This window comes from Protobothrops mucrosquamatus, unplaced genomic scaffold, assembly GCF_001527695.2.
Source record: "Protobothrops mucrosquamatus isolate PMUCROS unplaced genomic scaffold, P.Mucros_1.0 scaffold1269, whole genome shotgun sequence".
Taxonomy (NCBI): Eukaryota; Metazoa; Chordata; class Lepidosauria; order Squamata; family Viperidae; genus Protobothrops; species Protobothrops mucrosquamatus.
The window spans coordinates 351,758-359,273 of record NW_015387475.1 but is presented as its reverse complement, the minus strand read 5'-3'; positions in this window follow the sequence as shown (position 1 = coordinate 359,273).

Sequence of the window (7,516 nt, the reverse complement as noted above, 5' to 3'; positions counted from 1 at the left end):
ATAATGTACTTTTCTCCCATCTAATGATCTTCAGACATGCTGAGTTTGTAATTCCTTCACTGATCAGCCAGCATGAACTAGAAATTTGCAGGCATGTAGTCCCAACAGCTAGAATGTACCAGGTTGGGGAAAGCTACAATAACAGATCTCATATGCACAATTCAAACAAGGCTAAACCCTCTTGAGGCTTTGATGCTATGTGTATTTAATTAACTAAATTTGGTTGAAATCACTGGGTCTTGCTTCTGGGCAAATGTGCATAAAGTCAGGCTGTCTATCACACTGTAATCAATACAAGCATCATGTGCATTCAGTTCAGATTGCCTTCATTGACTGCCTATAGTTGAAGCTCATGTGGCTCAATCAACAATTAGATTATTTATCTATTTATCTATTTATCTACACTATTTCTAAACTGCCCATCTCCCCCAGATTCTTGGATATGTTACAAATGCAGCATGGAACTGGATTGGATTTATGTATGCACACAACACTAATGCAGAACTAACCAACAACGTGCCTGGAGTTAGTAAACATAATGGATGATGCATGAATAAAATATTTTCCCTGGTTTACTTTCCCACGAACATGGTTATTTTAGCTGTTCTTTTTATAGCTGCAGAAGCATTGATTTTCCACAGAAATTAATGAGTCACAGAGTTCAGAAGGGGACCAATTGGTAGCCGACATATGGAAATGCCATCTCATAATAGAATAGAATAACAGAGTTGGAAGGGACCTTGGTGGTCTTCTAGTTCAACCCCCTGCTCAGGCAGGAAACCCTACCATTTCAGACAAATGGTTGTCCAATTTCTTCTTAAAAACTTCCAGTGTTGGAGCATTCATAACTTCTGGAGGCAGGTTGTTCCACTGATTAATTGTTCTAACTATCAGGAAATTTCTTCTTAGTTCTAGGTCGCTTCTCTCCTTGATTAGTTTCCATCCATTGCTTCTTGTCCTTCCCCTCAGGTGCTTTAGAAAATAACTTGATCCCTTTTCTTTGTGGCAACCCCTGAGATACTGGAACACTGCTATCATGTCATCCCTAGTCCTTCTCTTCATTAAACTAGACATACCCAATTCCGGCAACCATTCTTTATATGTCTTGGCCTCCAGTCCCCTGATCATCTTTGTTGCTCTTCTCTGCACTCTTTCTAAAGTCTCAACATCTTTTTTACATCGTGGTGACCAAAACTGGATGCAGTATTCCAAGTGTGGCCTTACCAAGGCATTTTAAAGTGGTACTAACACTTCACGTGATCTTGATACTATTCCTCTGTTAATGCAGCCTAGAACTGTGTTAGCTTTTTTGGCAGCTGTAGCACACTGCTGGCTCATATTTAAGTGATTGTCCACTAGGATTTCAAGATCCCTCTCACAGTTGCTACTATTGAACGAGGTACCACCTATACTGTACCTATGCATTTGGTATTTCTTGCCTAAATGTAGAACCTTACTTTTTTCATCATTAAATTTCATTTTGTTAGATAGCACCCAGTGTTCAAGTCTGTCAAGATCCTTCTGTATCTTAAACCTATCTTCTGGAGTGTTGGCTATTCCTGCCAGCTTGGTGTTGTCTGCAAATTTGATGAGTTCCCCATCTATCCCCGCATCCAAATCATTGATGAAGATGTTGAAGAGCACTGGGCCTGAATTTGAATGATTCAGGAAGTAAGATTAGACTGGAAACAAGGAAGCAACCTGACTCTCAACTATCCCAGGTCATTACAGTAGTAGGATTTCTGGGACTTTAAGCCATTCCAGTTGCATATTGGCCACGAGGACTCCGGAAGTTTAGTTTTGTATTTTTCTCCAAAGTTACAGGTATATGGAATTATTAAAACTTTTAATCATGGTTTATTGCTCAGGTGAATCACCTCTCGTCCCTAAAAAGGTTTTTTTTTTGTTTCTAGGACCTCTTTTAACTGCCCTAGGAAACCCTGATAGATGGATACTAAAAAGCAGCAAACTATTTCTGCTCAGGAATTTTGACTCACCATCTTTGGTAGCCCATTGTCCTGGAATTCTGAGCTGGTTTTCCATCCAAGTACTATCTTGCTTAGCTACCAAGATCAGCCAAAGCTGGCTAGGTGCTGCTACTTGCTGAATCCATCGCTGAAATGCTAATCCATCCATTCAGAAAATTCATAATAGTTTTCTTTGATTGTTTCTTGTCCAAGTAATTATTATGGCTGGAAAGAAATATCTCTTCAAATCTAAAATGCTGGTGATTCTACTGAAAGATTGCTATCAATTTTAGGGCAGCCCTCCCTATTGTCACAACTCAATACTTGTGAAGGAGTTAGTTTTCTTGATCAATTTGGGAGTGAGGCTGATTGGAATGTCTCTTCATGCTTTAGAGAAAGTCGTAGGGTTGTGGCCTCCAAATGTTGTAGAAATACAACTCCCCGTGACTGTGCTTACTACGTACTGGTAAGTGTCATTCAACAACTTTTGGAAAGCCATCAGTTCTCCATCTTTAGAGATAAACATTTGCCCGGAGAAAGTGAGTATCCTTTGAACTGTGATGAGACAGTATTTTGCCATCCTTGGTGATTCATAAGCCACTTTTAATCCTTGTATTGTTACTGAAAGGAAGAGGCTCTCTCAAAATTCTGGTGCAAATTGCATGAATAGGTAACACTGATTATATGGCCAAAAGCAGGATGTGATGGCTCACCATGACCTGGATGGTAAATTACAAGAGAAAACATATCTGTTGCTATTAATTCCATCCCTGAAGGAAGCAAGATTTAAATATAAACAAAATCAAGAATCAATGGTGTCAGTAAAACTGTAGATCAGGGGTGTCAAACTGCTGGCCCGCGGGCCGGTTTCATCATACTGGAGCCGCGCCCACCCCACTGCCGGCAATGGCAAAAAAGCTCTGATACGTCGTGCGACGTCACATGACGTCGCAAGTTTGACATGTCTGCTGTAGATTCAAGGAACAGACAACAGTGCTGGGAGTCAACTGATAATTTATGATGATAACACCTAAAGGTCAATTAATCTAAGTCAGAGTCTGATTTTTATTATTCTCCTAGAAGAGTGGGCAATCTTTATCAGTATGAAATAAACATACCATGGAAATGGTTAAGTCTAGAACTTTGTTTCCTTTTTTTCTGTTTTCATATATTTTAGGGGTATCTGATGCTTACAGACTTTATGTCATGTATTTTTCTAAAGAACATCAGTGGAAAATCCAGAGAGCCAGTGTAATATAGAAGCTAAAGCATTTGGTTCTGGTGAAAGAGACCCTGATTCATGACCACCCACTTATTTATCTATTTCTTAAATTTATTTGCCACCTACCTTGCCATGAGGCTACTCTAAGTGACCTATTTCCATATAATTCATTGTGGAACAGATCAACCTACCCCATGGGATAGTTTTAAGGAAAATTGGAGGAGGGAATACTCTAGTCTATAGTGTATGCTGTCTTGATTTCCCGGAAGAAAGGCTGCCCATCATAATTTGACATTCCCCACCCACCCACCCTTTCTTCTACATGATAGAGACACAATATGTGTAATAACATTTAGATGAAATTGCATCTAGGTGGATTGCATTTAGTTCGGCAATCTTGATAATTTTGTTTAGAGCAAAACGCTCATAAATATTTCTATTCACTGTATTGTTTTCCTCCTCCCTCCATTGTGCCACATTTTTATTAACCCTGCCCTGGAGAGCTAGAGAAATAAAAATAAATTGGAATTATTGCCCATTTCACATCTCGCCTGGGCCAAGATAACTGAGGTTGCTTGCTTCTTAAGTAGGGTTGGGTAAACAGATTTATTTTACCAGGTATCATTTAAAAAAGCATTTTGAAAAGGAACTTCATGCACTCATGCCCTTATTTGGATATCTGAAAACAAGCCTAAAACATGTTTCATCAGAGGAAAACAAAAACCATCATATGCTAATATTTCTTTCTTAAGACTCCAGTTAATGGTTAAATCACTGCCAATGACAACAAATGCCAGGGCAAGAAAGAAAAATAAGTTGAGAATGTCTGAAAAATAGGCCGACTCTGTCTACCAGCACCGCAAAAGAGGAACTGAGGACACATGCTTTTATTCCCAACTCTGGAGGTCACAAAATGACCCCAAGACTTCACTTGATTAAGTCTTGCAGCATTTCAAAAAGCATTTTAAAGAGGACCACCAGCACAGGAAGTTTAGACCACACGTAGCAAAACACTGAGTCCAGATAAGGAATTCCGAGCACCACCATAAAATTGTTACTTAATTATAATATGCACTGTGAACTTCATGGATTTTGGTAAATTATGAAATAGCTATCTGGAATGTTGTCCTGGAATCTTCTCTGGCCTGTCAGCCCCAAAAGTAATATTTTTAGCATATTTCAATATGCAAATGCCTTATAGAATATATTCTTTTTATAAAATATAATTTTATTGAAAGTTTTAAAAACAAGAGTAAAAATTAATGCAAGCTAAGTCGGACTAAGAAGGAAGAAAGCTTAAGTGCAAAAGGAAAAAAACAAAAAAGAAGATACAAAGAAGTGTTTTCTGCTTTTCATTATAGCAATTATAAGTACAATTGTAGATTTACCTTTCTCTAAAGTTACATCACAAATGTCTTCTTTCTTTAATTTATCCGATCTAATCTCCCAAACCATAAATCATGTTCACTTATTTCTATTTTACACAAAAAACCCATAAGAGGCTTGCAGCCCGCAATAAATGTGTATTTTCTTTAATCAAACAGAACAACACATTTCCTATATATTCTTCATAAGTGCTATCTAAATCGTATTTGTCAAAATCCTGCAAGTTAGGCCAATATTACTGAAAGTACGATAAATAAAGTTAAATCATGCCACAGGAAGTGGAGGTTGGGTAGGATGAGGTATAGCAGTTGAGTTGAATTTAAAACCTGATTCCCCCCCGGGTGTTTTATTTTCTGAAATGCAGGACAGAAAGTCTTTTCCTGCTCTCTGCCCAGAAGCCAACTGACCCGACAGCCCAGTCTTATTTTAAATCAAATAGTGGAAAAGCAGCCTCTCTCCTCTTGAGAGCCACAAGGTAGCTGATAAAGCCATTAAATGAGACTTGCCAGGCAGCTGATCCGCCATCTTTGTGGTTGGGGCATCTGTTCAGAAGAAGAGGAAGAGGGTAAAGGTCTCAGGAGGAAGGGCCTTGTAGGAAGAGTTGTGCTATCTGCAGTTGCAGCTCCTATCTTTTTAACATCTGGGGTCTGAGGCAGCTAATTTATTGTATGTCATGGAAAGGTTGGCTCCTGGCATGCTGTGGTTGAACAAGAGTGGCCATTCTGGGGAGATTTAGTTTGGTTGGGTCAAGAATGATAGGTTCTGGTGAATTAGGCTGTGAAATCAAAGAAGAGGCATGGGAGAACTGTGCCTAGGTTACCGAAATTCAGACCACAGCACCACTAAGTAGCAAAATGTTAGGGTTTTTTTAAATGTCCCTTTGCTGCCATCTAATGTTCATCCAGATTTTTGCAATCCTTAGGTGATAGATTATTAGACCCCTGACTTTAACTAATTGGTTACTTTAACAAGGCATCAAATGGAAAGACTGAAATAAAAATATCCTGTGGGCAAATGATTCACGGCAGCGAAATAGTTTCAATCACCATTTTCCACTAACCCAATAAGTTCTTCTAGCTGCAGTTGTAAGGCTTCATTTGTAAAAAGAATTCAAGAATGGACAACTTGTAGTCTCAGCAACCTAACTCGAAAAGCCTCTGCAACTCTGACTTTTCTCCTAGCAGTCTAATCACTAAGGAAGAATGGAAGGGGGGGGGTGTAAGGTATACAGTACTTCTGATGGAAGCTTTATATCCTTTACTGTTTTTCGGAGGATCAAAATGAGGGCATCCTTTATTTATAGTCCTCATGTGTTTTCTTATTGTTTTTCTTACAACAATTTTTTTTAAAGAAAGATAGGATGGAATGGCTTTTAATGGGTTGAGAGACTAGGGTTTCAGATGTATTTAAAGGAGAAGGGAAAGAAAAGAATATAGTGAAATGCATCATGGGAAAAAGCCCTCAGCTTTCAGTTGTCTTTTGTCTGTCTTCTTGGTGTGGGTTATTTGAGACCACTGATGCATTGTGGACATGTCCCCCCCCCCAAAAAAAAAAAATTGCATAAATTCCAGAGAACAAACAGTAGCCAATAAGGGTAAAACCAGTGTGATGTTGTGGTTAAGAGGCTGGTCCAGAAGTCCCAGAACGAGGTTCTTCTTCAGCTATAGAAGCTGCCTGGGTGACTCTGGGCCAGACACTCTCTCAGCCCAATCTGGTTTACAGAGTTGCTGTTATGGGGGACAAAATGAAGTGAGTTCACCCTGTAGTTTATTGTTTGTTTGTAGTTTCTGGGGAAGAGCTACAGCCTATGGGGGGGGGGGGGAGAAGCCGGAATGGCTTTATTTGCACCTAGGCTACTACTTCAAAAGGTTAAAGCTCCTGTTCTGTAACATTTGTTTACAGGCCGGATGCCATGCTGGCATTCAGACCATTCTGCTTTGTGTCTGCCTAAGTCAGCCTCATTTTTCAAACATACGTAGACACCATTTAGCTAAATCTTTGGCTAAAAAGTGTAGCCAAAAAATATGGTCCTTTCAGCCTGAATGTAGGTATCTGTGAAAACCACAAAAGGGTAGGATTAGTTGTATCCCTCCCCTCTCTCCACTTCCATACAATTTGCATTGGAATCATTAAGGATTAGCTGCCAATGGTATGCAAGCCCTGTCTTCTTTCTCCAGCTAGTGTTGGATCTATCAGGAAGGAACTCTTTCTTAGTCTAATGTGTTTCTAATTACTTGTACCATGCTTGTCTATGGGTGGCTGTCTACATAAGCTCTGCATTTTGTCCATTGTTTGTAGCATAATGCAAGTCTTCCCGCCCTGTCCTGCTTACAATATTAAATTAGTCTCTTCTTTAAAACAGAACAAACTTGTAGATCTTGACTACAAATATGCAAGGTCACTTTTTAAATTCATAAAAGAGAATTAAATGATCAAAAGTGAGGAATATGTTTTTAGAAGAGCCAGGAAAAGAAACAGCTGGGAAAACGTTATAAAGAAAAATGTGGAAGAGTTAGCATTTACAAACTTATCATTATTTAGTAATAGTAAACTATAAAGTAAATTTATGAGTATTGTCATTATTTCTAGGCAATTTTAACCCCATTAAACATGGAGATAACCCAGAAAGAGATGCCACTGAAATGGCCCCACAAAACAGTCATATAATAAACAAAAGATGCAAAATATGCTGGCTTCATAATTAGATCTCCCAATGTTCTCATTGTTGGAAATATTTAAAGCAGCTACAGGGAGATGGAGTAATGACGAGTCCTTGGTGCTCTCTGAGCTTGGTTGTTTTTTTCCAGATATTTTGTGAAATATCTGGAAGAAAACAACCAAGTGATCAGATTAGCACTGATGATCTTGCCTAGTTTGAGTAATGAAAAGTCTGCATGAAAACAACCAAGCTCAGAGAGCACCAAGGGCTCCTCATTTCAAT